Below are 19,897 nucleotides of genomic sequence, written 5' to 3'. Positions count from 1 at the left end.
CTTCTATTTTAACACATTTAGATCTATCTCTTTTATGCATTTTTTATTGGCTTTGCAATACTCCAAAAATATACTATATACAATAATTTATTCACTTAGTACACTGATATTAGACACTTTGGTTGTTTCTAGAGTTTTGCTGACAGAAACAATATTGCAAGACCTTCATTTTTCGTAAACAGGGAACCATTTTTGAGTGGGATTACTGGGTCTAAGGAAGTTTGTATATTAAATTTTAATGAATATTGCAAAATTGTCTCACAGAAGATTTGCACCAATTTATATTGCCACCATTGAGAGCTCCCATATTTCTACAGGTTTACTAGTACTGGATATTATCAGGCAGTAAAATTGTTGCCAGTAGAAGAAAAAAAATACATTATTATTTTTTTAAGCTTTCTTTTTTAAAAATATTTATTTCTTTATTTTTGGTTGCATTGGGTCTTAGTTTTGGTGGAATCTTTCGTTGTGGTCCATGGGCTCTCTGGTTGTGACACGTGGCTCAGTAGTTGCAGCGCGTAGGCTTACTTGCCCCATGGCATGTGGGATCTTAGTTCCTGGACCAGGGATTGAACCTGCTTCCCCTGCATTGGAAGGCAGATTCTTAACGACTGGACCACCAAGGAAGTCCCCAAAATACATTATTTTAAGAAAATTTTATCTCTGCATTTATATATTTTACTTTATGTTTTAGAATACTGAATGGAGTAAAAATAAGATATATATATCATTTTAAATACACACACACACACACACACACACACACACACACACAGTCTCTTGGAAGTAGATGGATGCTTTTTGTTGGGTTTGTTTTCTTAAGAAGTATCTTACTAAATGTGTTTTTTCCTTTACCCTTGGGTCATATAATCTTCCTTTAGTATTTGGCCTTCAAGAGGCAGACGTGGATCACCAGAGAGCTCTTTTTTTAAAAATAAATTTATTTATTTTATTTATTTATTTTTGGCTGCGTTGGGTCTTCGTTGCTACGTGCGGGCTTTCTCCAGTTGCGGTGAGTGGGGGCTACTCTTTGTTGCGGTGTGCGTGCTTCTCACTGCAGTGGCTTCTCTTGTTGTGGAGCATGGGCTCTAGGCATGTGGGCTTCAGTAGTTGTGGCATGAGGGCTCAGTAGTTGTGGTTCGTGGGCTCTAGAGCGCAGGCTCAGTAGTTGTTGCACATGGACTTAGTAGTTGCTCCATGGCATGTGGGATCTTCCCGGACCAGGCTCGAACCCATGTCCCCTACATTGGCAGGCGGATTGTTAACCACTGTGCCACCAGGGAAGTCCCCAGAGAGCTCTTTTGGTATTAAGTCTCTATGTTATATAACCTGCCGTCTTCTCTTTCCTTAACTCCTTTTCATTTCAGCAATCTCCTTCTCCTGAGAAGTAATGGCTTATTTTCTCCTATTTCTCTCTATCCACTGAGTGAAACAAGGCCTCCTCAGAGACATATTTTCTTTTCCTATGACTAGTTTCCCACTCTAGTTGCATGTGTTCCTTAAGATAGTGATACTTAACTTTTGGAAAATCTACATCCTGTTTGAGATTTGAAGTGGCAAATGTGTCAGCTTTACCTTGCTCCCATGTTGCTTTAGACTTAACGGTATGTGTTAAGTGTGCTTCATAGTTTGTAGGGTTTGAGGCAGTACCAAAATCTTGCTTTGTTGATTCTCCCACACGCCGTAGGTTTCAATGAAAGAAAAAGGGATAAATGCCACTCTCCATAATCTTTAGCAGAATTTTAACTTACTTGTTTATTTTCGATATTAACTGAGATACAATTATATAAAGCAGGCTGCACAGATCTTAGGTGTATAATTGGATGAGCTTTGACTAATGTAACATATGCAACCAGTATCTCAGTGAAATAGAGCATTGTTGTGTGCCTTGAAAGTTCCCTTATGCCCCTTACCATTGTATCTTCTCTTTGCCCGCTGTCCCTATTCCCACGCTGTTCCTGACAACCAATTTTCTGATTTCTATATTTGTAAGATAGTTTTGCCTATTCGTATAGTGTATACTCTTTTGTGTTTGCCTTCTTTTGCTTAGTCAAATGTTGTTGAAACTCATTCCTGTTTTCTATCTATCAGCAGTTGCTGTGAGCGGGGGCTACTCTTTGTTGTGGTGCGTGGGCTTCTCATTGTGGTGGCTTCTCTTGTTGCAGAGTGCAGGCTCTAGGCACGTGGGCTTCAGTAGTTTTGGCATGTGGGCTCAGTAGTTGTGGCTTGTGGTGTCTAGAGTGCAGGCTCAGTAGTTGTGGTGCATGGGCTTAGTTGCTCCATGGCATGTGGGATCTTCCTGGACCAGGGCTCGAAACTGTGTTTCCTGCATTGGCAGGCAGATTCTTAACCACTGTGCTACCAGGGAAGCCCAGTTTGTTTCTTTTTACTGCTAAGTAATATTCTGTTATATGAGTATAACACAATTTATTTATCTAATTCTTCTGTTGATGGACTTTTGGGATTGGTTTTTTTTTTTAAATTTTATTTATTTATTTATTTATTTATGGCTGTGCTGGGTCTTCGCTTCTGTGCGAGGGCTTTCTCTAGTTGCGGCAAGTGGGGGCCACTCTTCATCGCGGTGCGCGGGCCTCTCACCATCGCAGCCTCTCTTGTTGTGGAGCACAGGCTCCAGACGCGCAGGCTCAGTAATTGTGGCTCATGGGCCTAGTTGCTCCGCGGCACGTGGGATCTTCCTAGACCAGGGCTCGAACCCGTGTCCCCTGCATTGGCAGGCAGACCCTCAACCACTGCGCCACCAGGGAAGCCCTGGAATTGGTTTTAATGGTTTTAATTTGCTTTGCCCTGGTGACTAATGGTGTTAAAATATTTTCATATGTTGATTAGCTGTTGTATGTTTTCTTTTTTTGTGAAGTGTCTGTTCATATTTTTTGCCCTTTTAAAAATATATTTTATTGGCAATTAATTTACATATAATTAAATTAATCCATTTTAAGTGTTCTCTGAATTTTGACAAAGGTATACATTTTTGCAGCCACCACCGTTATAAAGGGGTGTGTGTGTGTGTATTTGTATTTATTTATCGGTTTTTTTTCTTGGTTTACAGTCCTATGAGTTACAAGATCTGTATAGACTCATATGACTATCATCACAGTGAAGATACCGTACAGTTCTATCACTCCAAAAAATTCCCTGGTGCTGTCCCCTTTGTAGTTACTCCCTATCCCCATCCCTAACCCATGGTAACATTGTTGTTTTCTCTACCTGTAGTTCTGTATTTTCCAGAATGTCACATGAATGCAATCATGGAGTATGTAATTTTTTAATGTTTTGAGAGTGGCTTTTTCATGTAGTATAATGCCATTGGGATTCATCCATGTTGTATATATCGATAGTTTGTTTATCCATTCCCACATTAACCACTGAAGGACATATGGGTTGTTTACAGTTTTTGGCAGTTAGGAATAAAGATGCTATACATATTTGTATATAGGTCTTTTTTGTGAGCAGAAGTTTTTTAATTTGTCTAGGGCAAATACCTATGAGTGGGATTCCTGAGTCATATGTAAGTGTATGTTTAACTGCCAAACTGATTTCCAGAATACCATTTTACATTCCCACCAGCAATGTATGGGATTTCTGGATGCTCTGTAACTTTACCAGCACTTGATGCTGTCAGTTTACTTATTTTTTAAAATAATAGACTATTTTTTAGAGTTGTTTCAGGTTTACCAAAAAATTGAAGGGATAGTACAAACAGTACCCATATATTCATTCTGCCCTTCCCTATCCTCACACACAGTTTCCTTATTATTAACATCTTGCATTAATGTGGTACATTTGTTACAATTGATGAGTCAAATACTGATACATTTTTTTAATATTGAGATGTAATTGACATGTAACACTGTATTAGGTTTAGGTGTACAACATGATGATATTTATTTATGTATTTATTTAGGGGATCAAACCATTTTATCTAGGGGCTTTGGAGGAGGGTTGAAAGGCTGGGAGGACAGTGAGATCTGACATCCTTCTCCCAGCCAGGAGCTCCCCCGGCTTCACCGTCTCTGAAAGCCATAATGATTGATATATATTTAAATTGCAAAATTATTGCCACAGTAAGTTTAGTAACTTTAGTTAACATACATTACCATACATAGTTACAGTTTTTTTTTCTCATGATGAGACCTTTAAGATCTACTCTCTTAGCAGGTTTCAAATGTGTAGTATAGTTTTGTTAACTAATTCGCCATGCTGTATATTATGTCCCCAGGACTTATAACTGGACATTTTTACCTTTTGGCCATCTTCACTCATTTCGTCCAACTCTCAACCCCTGCCTCTGGCAATCACAAATCTGTTCTCTGTATCAATGAATTAAGATTCAAAAAAAATTCCACATGTAAGTGAGATCATACAATGTTGGTTTTTCTCTGTCTGACTTATTTCACATAGTATAATGCCCTGACAGTCTACCCATGTTATTGCTAATGGCAAGATTTCCTTCTTTTTTTATGGTTGAATAACATTCCATTAAAGTATGTGTGTATGTATATATGTGTGTGTATATATATATACACACATACCACATTTTGTTTATCCATTCATCCATTGATGGACACTTAGATTGTTTACACGTCCTGGCTATTGTAAATAATGTTGCAGTGAAAGTGGAGTTGCCGATAATTTTTTTTCAGGTAGTGATTTTGTTTTCTAAGGAAAAATACCCAGAAGTGGAAATGGAATTGCTGGATCATATGGTGGTTTTTAAAAATTTTTTTGAGGAACCTCCATACTATTTTCCATAGCGTCTCTACCAGTTTACATTCCCGCAAGCAGTGCACAAGGGTTCCATTTTCTCCTCATCCTTTTTTTTCTTTTGAAATATTTATTTGGCTGTGTCAGGTCTTAGTTGTGGCACGCGGGATCTTCCGTTGCAGCACACGGGCTTCTCTCTAGTTGTGGCACGCGGGCTCAGTAGTTGTAGCATGTGGGCTCTCTCGTGACGCGCGGGCTCCAGAGCATGCGTGCTCATTAGTTGCGGCGCACAGGCTTAGCTGTCCTGCAGCATGTAGGATCTTAGCTCCCCGACCAGGGCTCAAACCTGCGTCCCCTGCATTGGAAGGTGGATTCTTTTTTTTTTAATAAATTTATAAATTAATATATTTATTTATTTATGGCTGCGTTGGGTCTTCATTGCTGCATGCGGGCTTTTTCCTCTAGTTGTGGCTAGCGGGGGCTACTCTTTGTTGCAGTGGGCAGGTTTCTCATTGTGGTGGCTTCTACTGTTGCGGAGCATGGGCTCTAGGCACCTGGGCTGCGGTAGTTGTGGCTCGTGGGCTCTAGAGTGCAGAGTCAGTAGTTGTGGCACATGGGCTTAGTTGCTCCGTGGCATGTGGGATCTTCCTGGACCAGGGATTGAATCCGTGTCCCCTGCATTAGCAGGCGGATTCTTAACCACTGCGCCACCAGGGAAGTCCCACAAGGTGGATTCTTAACCTTTGGACCACCAGGGAAGTCCCTCTCCTCATCCTTGCCTCCTCTTTTTATGTCTTGTCTTTTTGATAATGGCCATTCTACCAGGTGTGAGGAGGTAGTTCATTGTGGTTTTGATTTGCATTTCCATGGTGTTTAGTGATGTTGAGCCCCTTTTCATGTACCTGTTGGCCATATGTATGTCTTCTTAGGAAAAATGTCTATTCAGATCTGCCCATTTTTAAATTAGATCTTTTGTTTTTGCTATTGAGTTGTATGAGTTCTTTATATATTTTGGATGTTAGCCTCCTATCAGTTATATGTTTAAGAAATAATTTCTCCAATTCTGTAGATTGGTTTTTCATATTGTTGATGGTTTCCTTTGCTGTGCAGACATTTTTAGGTTGATGTAGTCTTACTTGTTTATTTTGTTTTTATTGCCTTTGCCTAGGTGTCAGATCCAAAAAATCATTGTTAAGACACTGATATCAAGGAGCTTACCCTTTATGTTATGTTTTAGGAGTTCTATAGTTTCAGGTTTTATGTTCAAGTCAGTCAGTCCATTTTGAGTTGATTTTTGTGTATGGTGTAAGATAGTCGTCCTGTTTCATTCTTTTGCATATGGCTGTTCAGTTTTCCCAGCATAATTTATTGAAGAGACTGTCTTTTCCCAACTGTATATTCTTGGGTTCTTTATCACAAATTAATTGACCATATATGTGTAGATTTATTTCTGGGCTCTCTGGTCTGTTCAGTTGATCTATTTTTGTGTTTTTATGCCAGTACCATACTGTTTTGATTACTATAGCTTTGTAATATAGTTTGAAATCAGGACGTGTGGTGTCTCCAGCTTTGTTCTTCTTAAGATTGCTTTGGCTATTCAGGGTCTTTTGTGGTTCGAAACAAATTTTAAGATTGTTCCATTTCTGTGAAAAATACTGTTGGAATGTTGATAGGGATTGCATGAATCTGTAAGTTGCTTTGGGTAGTATGGCCATTTTATCATTATTAATTCTTCCAGTCCATGAGTATGGCATATGTTTCCATTTATTTGTATCTCTTCAATTTCTTTCATCAGTGTCTTACAGTTTTCAGTGAATGGGTTGTTTATTCCTAGATATTTTATTCTTTTTACTGCAGTTGTAAATGGGATTGTTTTCTTAATTTCTCTTTCAGGTAGTTTATTGTTAGTGTGTAGAAATGCAGTTGTTTTTTGTATGTTGATTTTGTATCCTGCAACTGTACTGAATTCGTTGATTAGTTGTAACAGTTTGTTTGGTGTGATCTTTAGGGTTTTCTATGTATGATATCTTGTCATCTGCAAATAGAGACAGTTTTACTTTTTTTCGAATTTGGATACTTTTTATTTCTTTTTCTTGCCTAATTGCTCTGGCTAGGACTTCTAGTACTCTGTTGAATAAAAGTGGTGAGAGTGGCCATCTTTGTTTTGTTCCTGATCTTAGAGGAAAAGCTTTCAGCTTTTTACTGTTGAGTATGACATGAGCTGTGGACCTGTTATACATGTCCTGTCATACATAATTGAGGTATGTTCCCTCTATACCTGCCTTGTTGAGAGTTTTTATTGTGAATGGATGTTGAATTTTGCCAAATGCTTTTTCTGCATCTTTTGATATGATGATATGATTTCATCATTCATTTGATGAATGTGATGTATCACATTGATTGATTTGTGGATGTTGAACCATTTTTGCATCCGTGGAATAAATCTGACTTGTTCATGGTGTGTGAACCTTTTAAAGTGTTGTTGAATTTAGTTTGCTAATATTTTGTTGAGGATTTTTGCATCTGTGTTCATCAGGGATATTGGCCTGTAATTCTCTTGTAGTGTCCTTGTCTGGTTTTGGTATTAGGGTAATGATGGCCTCATAAAATGAGTTCGGGAGTGTTTCCTCCTCCTCTGTTTTTTGGAAGAGTTTGAGAAGGATTAGTAATAATTCTTCTTTAAATGTTTGATAGACTTCACCAGGGAATCCATCTGGTCCTGGACTTTTGTTTGTTGTGAGGTTTTTGATTACTGATTCAGTCTTGTTACTATTAATTGTTCTGTTCATATTTTCTGTTTCTTCCTGATTCAGTCTTAGTAGGTTATGTTTCTAGAAATTTATTCATTTCTTATAGGTTGTCCAATTTGTTGGAGTATAATTCAGAGTAGTCTCTTATGATCCTTTATAGTTCTGTGATCAGTAGTCATATCTCCTCTCTATTTCTGATGTTTTTGTTTTGTGAGTTCTCTCTCCTTTTTTCTTGTTGTGCCTAGCTAAAGGCCATTTTTGGGTTATCTTTTCAAAAACAGCTCTTAGTTTCATTGATCTTTCCTATTATCTCTTTAGTCTCTAGTCACTGATTTCCACTCTGATTTATACTTTCATATAAATGAAATTAGTTTTCTTGTAACTAATTAGTTCCCTTTTTGGTTTAAGGAAAGCCCTTCAACATTTCATGTGTGGCAGGTCTAGTGGTGTTTGTCTGGAACTTTACCTTTTGCTTGTCTGGAGCTCTTTATCTCTCCTTCAGTCTTGGAGGACAACTTTGCTGGGTAGAGTGTCCTTGGTTGGCAGTTTTTTTTTCTTTCAGCACTTTGAATATATTGAAACACTCCCTTCTGGCCTGTATAGTTTCTGCTGAAAAATCTGCTGATAGTCTTATGGGGGTTCGCTTGTATATAAGAAGTTGTTTTTTCTCTTGTTGCTTTTTAGATTGTCTCCTCGTCTTTAACGTTTTACAATTTAATTATAATGTGTCTTGGTGTGGGTCTCTATAGATGCATCTAATTTGGAACTTTCTGGGCTTCCTGACTGTGGATGTTGGTTTCCTTCCGCAGGTTAGGGAAGTTTTCAACCAGTATTTCTTTAAATAAGTTTTCTGCCCCGCCTTCTCTTTTTGGTACTCCTATTATGTGAGTATTGTTCTCCTTTATGTTGTCTTATAAGTCCCTTAGTATATGCTCACTCTTTTTATTCTTTTTTTGATCCTTTGATTGGATGAATTCTACTGCCCTGTCTTCGAGTTCACTGATCCTTTCTTTCATGTCATCTAGCTTACTGTTGATCTCTCTGTTGAATTTTTCAGTTCAATTATTAATATTCTTCAGTTCTGTGATTTGTTTGGTACTTTCTTTTCTTTTCGTTGAAATTTTCATTTTGTTCATGCATTGGTCTTTTGACTTTGGTGAGCATCTTTATGACTAATTTTTTGAACTATTTATCAGGTAGATCACTTATTTCCAGTCATTAAGGTGTTTTTTTCTGAGGTTTTATCATGTTCTTTCATTTGTAATGTATTTTTCTGCTTTATTTTCCTTCATTCTCTGGTTAGTTTCCATGCATTAGATAAAACAGCCACCTCTCTCAGTCTTGAAGGACTGATCTTATATAGGACCTGAACCTTATCCTTTAATCCTGTCCTAACCCTTCGTTGTTTCTTAGACCTCTGTGATTGTCCAAGCAGTCTTCTTTGTTTTTAGTGGCTTCCAGTAGTTGAGAGTGTGACAAGACCTGTCTGTATCCCAAGGGGGAGGATCTTAGCACCTAGATGCAGGCTGATTGGAAGCCAGAACCCCAGGCAGCAGCTTTTAAAGTACACAGCTAGGGACTTCCCTGGTGGTGCAGTGGTTAAGAATCCGCCTGCCAATGCAGGGGACGTGGGTTCGAGCCCTGGTCCGGGAGGATCCCACATGCCGTGGAGCAACTAGGCCCCTGCACCACAACTCCTGAGCCTGTGCTCTAGAGCCCACAAGCCACAACTACTGAGCCCATGCTCCGCAACAAAGAGAAGCCACTGCAGTGAGGAGCCCGTGCACTGCAACAAGGAGAAGCCCCTGCTCGCTGCAACTAGAGAAAAAGCCCGTGTGCAGCAACAAAGACCCAACGCAGCCAAAAAAAAAAAAAAAAAAAAAAAAGTACACAGCTATACCTCTTTCAGAGTAAGACTGGCAGACAGGTGTTTCTGTTTGTTTGCTCCGTGCTGTAACCTGGGGGGATAGCTGGTTAAAAACTGTTCTGCCCTTAGGTTTAGTCCTGTGGGACTTACGAGCATATGCCCCATTGGCCACCAGAGCCAGGTGATTAAGGGGTATCTCCTGGGCAGCAGCTGCAAAAACTGGTGTGCCAGTCTTGTGCATAAGCTCTTTTTTGGGAGATAAGGGCAACCTGGAGGTAGAGGGAGAGCTCAGAGATGGTGCCTACCTGCCTCCATGGTCTCTGGAGAGTGTTGCAGTTGGACATGGGATGCATGTTAAATTAGAAGCCTGCCCTTCATACTGCAGATTTTGAGATAAACAAATAGGCCTCTTTTATAGAAAGACTGGGTGCATTTTAGTCTGCTGCCTCTATTCTGGGTCCTGGAGGGTTAGACATGGTGAGTCCATGTGAGCCTTTTAAGAACTGTGTCTTAGTATGCCAAAGCCTTATGGGTCTTATATTTAGATGCAAGTTCTGTTTGCCTTTTAAAGCTAAATGTTTTGGGGGCCTATCTCCTTGGTGATAATCTTAAAAGTTGGGGTGCCAAATGTGGGGTGCAAACCCATTGCTCCTTAGGGAAAAGCTGGGAGTTGTGAGTTCCTTTCTGGCTGTGTTCTGATCTGCTGGGGATGGTGTTTACGGAGAGATTATGTCTCAGCCTCTCCTACCAGTTTTTTTAATAAATTTATTTATTTATTTATTTATTTATTTTTGGCTGCGTTGGGTCTTCCTTGCTGCGTGCAGGCTTTCTCTAGTTGCGGCGAGCGGGGGCTACTCTTCGTTGTGGTGCGCGGGCTTCTAATTGTGGTGGCTTCTCGTTGCGGAGCACGGGCTCTAGGCGCACAGGCTCAGTAGTTGTGGTGCACAGGCTTAGTTGCTCCACAGCATGTGGGATCTTCCCGGACCAGGGATCAAACCCATGTCCCCTGCACCGGCAGGCGGATTCTCAACCACTGCACCACCAGGGAAGCCCCTCCTACCAGTTTTGATGTGGGTTTTTTCTCATTTGTGTGATAAGAGTTGCTCAGCTAGTTTCTGGATTTCTTTCAGAGGGAGTTGTTCTGTATGTAGCTGTAGATTTGGTGTGTCCATGGGAGGAAGTGAATTCAGGACACTACCTACATCATCATCGTGAACTGGAACACCTCTGATATATTATTAACTGAAGTCCGTAGTTTATATTAGGGTTCACTTTTTGTATAGTATATTCTATGTGTTTTGAGAGATGTATGATGACGTGTATCCACTATTACAGTGTAATTCAGGATAATTTCACTGTTCTAAAAATTTCTTGTTCTCCACTGATCTTTTTAATATCTCTATAGTTTTTTTATTTACAGTGAAAACTTTTATATTTTGAATTAGCTAGCTGGACTCAGTTTAGATGATCCCAATTTTGTTGGCTACTCCAAAGCATCATAGTCAGGAGCCAGTAGAACATATGCCTTCTTCTTTCCATCAGGCCATGTCAACGTCAGAGCTTCTTCACAGCCTGTTTAATTTGGTGTTTGTTGGCCTTGCCATCCACAATGAACACCAGTGTGTTGTTGTCTTCTATTTTCTTCATGGCTGACTTGGTGGTGAGGGAGAACTTGATGATGGCATAGTGGTCAAGCTTGTTTCTTCTAGAGGTGTTCTTCTGAGGATATTTGTGCTGCCTCTTGAGCTGCAGTGTTTTGGGCCGTCGGAAGGTCACCACGTCCAGATCTTCTTTTTTTTGTGGCTGTGAATACCTTTCAACAGTGCTTTCTTGGCCTTCAAAGCTTTTGCTTTGGCTTTGGCTTTGGCTTTGGGAGGTGCAGGGGCTTCTTTCTTTGCCTTTGGCGCCATCTGCGTGAAAAGCTCCGTAGTTTTAAAATTTTATTTATTTATTTATTTATTTCTGGCTGCGTTGGGTCTTCGTTGCTGCGCTTGGGCTTTCTTTTAGCTGTGGCGAGTGGGGGCTACACTTCATTGTGGTGCGCGGGCTTCTCATTGTGGTGGCTTCTCTTGTTGTGAGTATGGGCTCTAGGTGCATGGGCTTCAGTAGTTGTGGCTCGCAGGCTCAGTAGTTGTGGCTCATGGGCTCTAGAGCACAGGCTCAGTAGTTGTGGTGCACGGGCTTAGTTGCTCTGCAGCACGTGGGATCTTCCCGGACCAGGGCTCGAACCCATGTCCCCTGCATTGGCAGGTGGATTCTTAATGACTGTGCCATCAAGGAAGTCCCCATATTTTTTTTTTTTAAATCATATTGTCATATACTTGGAATCATACAGCCTTTTCAGATTGGCTTCTTTCACTTAGCTGTATGCTTTTATGTTCATCAGAGTGTCTTTTTGTGGCTTGTTAGCTCGTTTCTTTAAAAAAAATTTTTTTTTTTTTAGAAAGACTATTTTTTAGAGTAACTTTAGGTTCACAGCTAAATTGAGCAGAAAATACAGACAGTTCCCGTATATCCCCTGCCCCTACACATGCACAGACTCCCCCACTGTCCTTTGTTTTTATTGCTGAATGATACTCTATTATGTGGGTGTACCACAGTTTCTTTATCATCTATTGAAAGACATCTTGGTTACTTTAAAGTTTTCGCAATTATGAATAAAGCTGCACTAAACATTAATGTGCAGATTTTTGTGTGGACAGAAGTTTCCAACTTATTTGGGTAAATACTAAGGAGTGCAGTTGCTAGACTGTATGTTAAGAGTATGTTTAGTTTTGTCAGAAATTGCCAAAGCATCTTCCAAAATGGTTGCACCATTTTGCATTTCCACCAGCAACTAATGAGATTTCCTGTTATTCCATATCCTGGCCAACATTTGGGGTAGTCAGTGTTTTGGGTTTTAGCCATTCTAATGGATATGTAGTAGTATCTCTTTGTTTTACCTTGTAATTCCCTGATGACATGTTTTGGTGAGCTTCTTTTCATATGCATATTTGTCATCTGTATATCTTCTTTGGTGAAGTGTGTGTTCACATTTTTGGCTCATTTTTTCTTTTTGGCTGTGCTGCATGGCTTGTGGGATCTTAGTTCCCCAACCAGGGATTGAACCTGGGCCCACAGCGGTGAAAGCGTCGAGTCCTAACCACCAGATCACCAGGGAATTCTCTCATTTTTAAAATTGTTTGTTTTCTTGCTTTTTAGTTTTAAGAGTTGATTGTATATTTTGGATACCAGTCCTTTATCACATATGTGTTTTGCAAAGAGTTTTTTCTAGTCTGTGTCTTAACTTTTCATTCTTTTAACAGTATCTTTCACAGAGCAGTTTTAATTTTAATGAAGCCCAAATTTCAATTTTTCCTTCATGGATTGTGCTTTAGGTATTATATCTAAGAAGTAATTGTTCAACTGAAGGTCACCTAGATTATCTCTTATGTTATCTTTTAGGAATTTTATAGTTTTGCAATTTACATTTAGATCTGTGATCCATTTTCAGTTAATTTTTGTGAAAGGTATAAGATTTGTGTCTCTGTTTATTTCTTCATACACGAGTGGCCAGTTGTTTTAGTGTCATTTGTTGAAGATTAGCCTTTCTCCATTGAATTGCCATTGTTCCTTTGTTAGAAATTAATTGATTACATTGTGTGGATCCTTTTCTCAGCTATCTATTCTGTTCTGTTGATCTATTTGTCTGTTTTTTTGTCAATACCATGCTGTCTTGGTTACTGTAGCTTTATAGTAAGTCTTTAAGGTGGTAGTTATCAGTTCTCTGAGCTTGTTCTTTAATATTGTATTGGCTATTCTGGGTCTTTCACCTTTCTATTTAAAATTTAGAATCAGTCTGTCGAAATCCACACAATAACTTGCTGGCATACTGATTGGAATTGTGTTGATTCTGTAGATCAAGTTGGGAAGAACTGACATCTTAACAGTATTGAGTCTTCCTATTCATGTGCATGGAATATCTATTTATTTAGATCTTTGATATCTTTCATTGGAGTTTTATAGTTCTTTTCATATAGATTTTATACATTTTTAAAGACTTGTACGTAAGTATTTAATTTTTTCAGTGCTAATGTAAATGGTATTGTGTTTTAAATTTCAAATTCTAATAGTTCTTTACCTTCATGTAAGAAAGCAATTAATTTTTGTATATTCATCTTGTTTCCTGCACTGTTGCTATAATTGCTTATTAGTTCAAGGAAGTTTTTTTTTTTTTTTTTATTCAAATTCATCTCTGGGATTTCCTACATAGACAATTATGTCATCTCAAATAAAGGTTTTATTTTTTCCTTCCCAATCCGTATCCCTTTTATTTCCTTTTCTTGTCTCATTGCATTATCTAGGACTTCCAGTATGAGGTTGAATAGGAGTGATGAGAGGGAACATTCTTGCTTGTTCTCAATCTTAGCATCAAAGCATATGGTTTCTCGCCATTAAGTGTGATGTTGGCTGTAGGTTTATTGTAGATATTCTTAATCAAATTAAAAATATTCCCCTCTATTCCTAGTTTTCTGAGAGTTTAAAAAAATCATAAATGGCTTTTGGGTTTTGTCAGATGCTTTTTCCACATCTATTGATATGACCATTTCATATTTCTTCTTTAACTTGTTGACATTAATGGATTTTTCAAATGCTTAACCATCATTGCTTATTTGAAATAAGTCTCACTTGTTTATGATATATAATTCTTTTTATACTTTGTTGGATTTGATTCTGTTGAGAATATTTGCACCTATGTTCATAAGAGATATTGTGTAGTTTTCTTTTTTTGTAATGTATTTTTCTGGTTTTGGTATTAAGGCTGGCCTCGGGACTTCCCTGGTGGTCTGGTGGTTAAGAATCTACCTTCCAGTGCAGGGGACATGACATGGTTTTGATCCCTGGTCAGGGAACTAGATCCCACATGCCATGGGGCAAGTAAGCCCATGCTTTGCAACTACTGAGCCTGTGCGCTCTAGAGCCCGTCTGCCACAACTAGAGAGCCCATGCACCGCAACTACTGAGCCTGCACACTCTGGAGCCCAAGTGCCACAACTAGAGAGAAGCCTGCGTGCCGCAACAAAGAACCCGTGCACTGCAACCAAGGATTCCACATGCCACAACAAAGATCCTGCATGCTGCAACTAAGACCCGATTCAGCCAAATAAATAAATAAATAAATAAATAAATAAATATTAGGAAAAATAGAAAGGCTGGCCTCATAGAATGAGTTTGGAAGTGTTCCTCTACTATTTTGTGAAAGAAATTATAGAGAATTTGTATAATTGATTCCTTAAATGTTTGGTAGAATTCACTGATGAACCAAACTGGGCCTAGTCCTTTCTGTTTTGGAAGGTATTAAATATTGATTCAATTGATTCAATTTCTTTAATAGATATGGGCCTATTCAGATTACATGAGTTTTGATCAATTGTATCTTTCAAGGTATTGGTCCATTTTCATGTAAGTTTTCACATTTGTGGGCATTGAGTTGTTCATAGCATTTCTGTATTATTTCTATATAATGTCCATTGGACCAGTACTGATTGCCCCTCTTTCATTTTTGATATTAGTAATCTGTCTCTTCTGTTTTTTTTCTTAGTTAACCTGGGTAGAGGTTTATCAATTTTATTGATTTTTTTCAAAGAACCAACCTTTGATTTAGTTGATTTTCTCTGTTGATTTCTTGTTTTCAATTTCATTGACTTTTTTTCAATTTCATTGATTTCTGCTCTTTTATTTATTTCTTTTCTTCTGCTTACTTTGGAATAAATTTGCCCTCCTGTTTTTAATTTCCAAAGCTGGAAGTTTGCATTATTGATTTTAGAATTGTCTCCTTTTTTAATACATGCATTCAATGCTATAAATTTCCCTCTAAGCATGTGCGCTTGAGAAGAATGTGTATTCTGTTTTAGATGAAGTATTCTATAAATGTTAATTAGATTTAGTTGGCTGATGGTGTTTTTCAGTTCAATTATTTCCTTATTGATTTTCTGCCTGCTGGATCTGTTTCTGATAGAGAGATGTTGAAGTCTTCAACTATAATTGTAGATATGTCTATTTGTCCTTGTATCAATATTTCTATCAGTTTTTGCCTTATGTATTTTGGTGTTAGGCATATATACATTAAGGATTATTATTTTTTTTGGCGAATTGACCCCTCTATCATTATGTAATATTCCTCTTTATCCCTGTATCCCCAAATTTGATACTGTTTTTTCCTCTGATATCTCAGTCAGAAATTAATATGGCTACTCTGTCTTTTGATGTCTTAGAATGGTGTTTCTTTCTTCATCCCTTTACTTTTAATCTGTTTGTGTCTTTATATTTAAAGTGAGTTTATTGTATGCAATGTAGAGTAGGGTCTTTTTTCTTTTTTAAATCATAGATTGATTTGATTTTCAAATATTAAACCACTTTTCTGTCCTAGAATAAACCCTAATTAGTCATGCTGTATTATTCTTTTTATATATTGCTGGTTTTGATCTGCTGATTTTTGTTGAGTATTTTTGTCTGTACTTATCAGGGATATTGGTCTTTAGTTTTCTTGTACTGTCATTATATTGATTTGGTATCAGTATAATGTTTGCTTTATAGATTGAATTGGGAATTGTTTATTTCTAGTTAATGGAATAGGTTGTGTAGAATTCACTTTATTTTCTTCTTAAATGTTCATTTGAATGTCTAGGAAAACTCTGGGAAATCCCTGCTATAATGAGAGCTTCAAAATTAGATAACTAAATGATTTGATCCTGTAGGGTAGGGGGTTAGTGGAAGGGGAGAGGGGCAGATGTGTTTATAAAAGGGTAGCAGAAAGGATCTTTATGACACAACTGTTCTATATCTTGAGTTTGGTTGTAGTCACAGAGATGTCTACATGTGATAAAATCGCTTAGGACTAAATGCACACACACAAACACACACAAGTGTGTGCATGTAAAACAGGTGAAATCTTAATAAGGTCATGGATTGTTTCAATGTCAGTTTCCTGGTGATGATATTGCTGTGCAGTTATGCAAGGTGTTACCATCAGGGAAAACTTGTTGAAGAGAATACAGGATTCCCCAGATAGCCTCTCTCCCCCCACCTCACCAGTTTATCCAGCTGTTCAGTAGATGTTGGTTACCAAATAATTTCAGCTTACATTTTCTGATAAGTGTTTTCAGTGTTGACATTACATGTTGCTAATTTGGAAATTAGATGAAGAGTCAATAGGATTGAAATTCTGGTATAAAATTTAAATCCTGACCAATAATCTCAATTGGTTGGAAAGTCATCATCCATCTTTTATTACAGTAGGCTGTGACATGGATAAGTAGTTGTAAGCAAAGCTGATATTTTCTTCAGGATGCAGATTTGGTTCGTTTTTAGTATGTAAAGAAGTACTCAGTTGAGACTGTGAACACTGCACCACTTAGAATGGATGTAGAGTTGATTTGTCCAAGAAAAATTTTAGTCAAGTTCCTATGGAACATTTGGTTTTAATTATCATAGTATTTTATTTTGGTGTCCCTGCTAGAATGAGAGCTTCAAAATCAGGTAACTAAATGATTTGATCTTGTCTCTAAGCAAAGTCTTTTATTCTTCTATAAGTTTTTTCATATTTAAATTACAAGTATTCATACTATTTCAACCTTCCTATTTGTGATCACGTAGCTTTCAAAATATGTATGTGAATAAATTCTCATTCATAATCAGATTGTGGGAGAATTCTTTGTTATCTGATTTTTTTTCAGAGATAGCATATATATAGGTTCATAGACTAAGTGAAAAATTGTATCTCTGAAAAATACAAGTTATTATCCAGGCTGCAATTCTAATCCAACTTTTGAAAGAAAAAACATTCTAGTGTGATATTAAATATAAGAAACAATTTATCAAAGTCTAAGTGAATTTTTGTTTTCCTCTGATAATGTCTGTAGATACACTCCAGATTACCCTTGGCTGTGGTAGGATTGGAGATGGGCATTGGAACATCTTACTGTTATTTAGAGTTAATAAAATTTTAATCAATTCCCCTCCTCTCCTATTAAAGTTATCTTCACTTTGTCTCAATGTGTTTGTTTCATTTTTTGTAATAGTTTAAAACTTCTCATTCTTTTTCCCCCTCTTTGGTGGGAATTATGTTTCTTTTCTGTACAGAATATGAGACTCAAAGACTAGTACTTTCAGCATTTTGCAAATATAGGCAAAACCTAATTACAATGTTATTAGTAAGGTAGAAAAAAATTTGGAAACAAAAAATGTGAAAGCTGCATTTACTGTGAGATTAGTGAAACAGTTGTGGGAAACTAGTTAACCAGTAGTTCTGAGAGTCTAGCTTGTGAGCTAAATTATTCCCAGTCCTGGTTGCAGTTTGATGTAAACAAATAATGTAATTCATTGTGAGAACTGTTATCAGTAATAGAGGTATGTAAAATAGTGTTACAGCAGAGATACTGATTTACTTTTCTAGAGAGTGAGGAAGGCTTCATAGGTGGTGTTGATCTGGGACTTAATGAACAAGGAGAACTGGGGAGGGCAAAGCACATTCTAGTAAGAGGAAACATGTACACAAAGATGTTAAAGGATCTGAATGGCATGCACTTTCAGGGAACTACATATAGTTTAGTGTTGTCAGAATAGAAGATTCATGGGAAGCAGAAGTGAGAAAGAGAACTCAGTTCTTTTTTTTTTTTCTCCTTAGGTAGTGGGGAATACTTAGGAATTTAAGCAGGAGAATGACATCAGATTTGCATTTTTGAAAGATTTAACTTTCATGATGGAGTGGCTGCTGGACTGGAGGGGAAGAAGAGACCATTTGCAGGGAATCCCATTAGGAGAACATTGCAAGAGTCCAGGTCAGAAGTAAGAGGCAGAACTAAGACAGTGATACTGAAAATGGAGGAAAAATGTATTTTTAATCTAGTTATATTGATACATTTACATTTTGTAGTGAAATGGGAGTGACATTGTGTTTAGGTTGATATCTTGATAGGAAAGATTTCAGAGAATTTGTGTAATTTAGAACTGCAGCATTGGAAGGAACATAGGCTTTTATGTCAGGCAGACTTGGGTTAATTGGTGAAGTTTATTCTCTGAGCTTCTCTTCCCACTTATAAAGTGATGAGTTTTATACCATGTAGGGCTGTGGTGATAATGAGATAATAATGCCTGGAGAATAAAAATGACAGTTTATTGAGGGCTATCATGGTTAAGACAGTGTTTTTCATTACTTAAATTTTTTTTTTTACTTTTTCAAATGTATTTTCAATTATGGTAAAGCACACATAACATTAAATTTATCATCTTAACCATTTTTAAGGGTACCGTTCACTGGCATTTAGTATATTCGCATTGTTGTGCAACCATCACCACCGTCTATCTCCAGAATTCTTTACATCTTGCAAAACCAAAACACTTTACCCATTAAAAAATAACTCTCCATTTCCCCCTCTCCCATCCCCTGGCAACCAAAATTCTACTGTTTTCTACCTCTGTGTACTCTAGATACTTCCTATAACTTGAACCATAGAGTATTTGTCTTTTTGTTACTGGCTTATTTCACTTAACCTAATGTCATTGAGTTGGGAAAAACCCATCTTCCTCCTGTGTTTCTCCTTTACTCTCATACTACTATCATTTTCACAACACTTCTCACACCAGATGTGTGTGGGTTTTCCCCCACCAAGCAATCCTCTGGGACATGAACTGGGTGTCCTACAATTTATCTCAATTCTGACACTATCTATGTGGAGATGGTTTCAGATCTCACAGGTTGTGGGCTCAGTCCCAAGACTGCTCCCACCCCACTTCAGATGCCAATCACAATTCCAGGTTGTCACCTGTGCTTCTGACCAGCTGGCTATAAATCTGAGATTCCCATGACCCTCTCCTCAGGTTTGATTAATTTATGCTAGAGCAGTTCACAGAACTCGGAGAAGCACTTATTTACATTTACCAGTTTATTTAAGGACATGATAAAGGATACAGATGAATAGCCGAATGAATAGATACATAGGGCAAGGTCTGGTAGGGTCCTGAATGCAGGAGCTTCCTTCCCTGTGGAGTTGGGGTGTGTCACCTTCCAGGTATATGGATGTGTTTACCAACCTGAAAGCTCTTTGAACCTCATATAATATTTTTGCTATTGTAATGGAGATTTGCTCACATAGGCATGACCAATTATTAATTCTGTTTCCAGTCCCTCTCCCCTCTCTAGAAAATGGGGGGCAAAGATGAGAATTCCAAGCTTGTAATATTGGCTTGGTCTTTCTGGTGACTAGCCCCTATCCAGGAGCCATCCAGGATCTCACCCAGAGTCGCTTCATTAGTACAAAAGGCACATCTATCACCCAGGAAATTGTGAGGGCTTTAGGAGCCCTGTGTCAGAGATTGGGGTTAAAAACCAGATATTATAGCAAAAGATGCTCCTATCACCAAGGACATTACAAGGGTTTTAGGACCTCTGTGTAGGAACTGGGGCCAGAGACCAATATAAATATTTTTTATTATCTCATAGTTGTCAAAGTTCATGCATGTTGTAGCGTGTGTCAGAATTTCCTTACTTTTTAAGGCTGAGTAATATTTCATTGTATGT

At 37.9% G+C, this 19,897-nt stretch overlaps 1 protein-coding gene and 1 pseudogene across 8 annotated transcripts in view; one reads left to right on the top strand and one right to left on the bottom strand.

Annotated features, from left to right (window-relative positions):
• The window catches only part of SENP7 (SUMO specific peptidase 7), a 147,868-nt gene that overhangs the window by 30,264 nt on the left and 97,707 nt on the right, over window positions 1-19,897 (top strand). The window lies entirely within an intron of this gene.
• LOC309628817 (large ribosomal subunit protein uL23 pseudogene) lies at window positions 10,096-19,864 on the bottom strand (annotated as a pseudogene). The gene has a single exon. The product of its transcript is annotated as a large ribosomal subunit protein uL23 pseudogene (transcript).

This window comes from Balaenoptera borealis, assembly GCF_965194805.1.
Source record: "Balaenoptera borealis genome assembly, chromosome: 5".
In the NCBI taxonomy this organism is placed as follows: domain Eukaryota; kingdom Metazoa; phylum Chordata; class Mammalia; order Artiodactyla; family Balaenopteridae; genus Balaenoptera; species Balaenoptera borealis.
The sequence above is the reverse complement of the archived record's forward strand: the minus strand, read 5'-3'. Positions and strand labels throughout refer to the sequence as shown.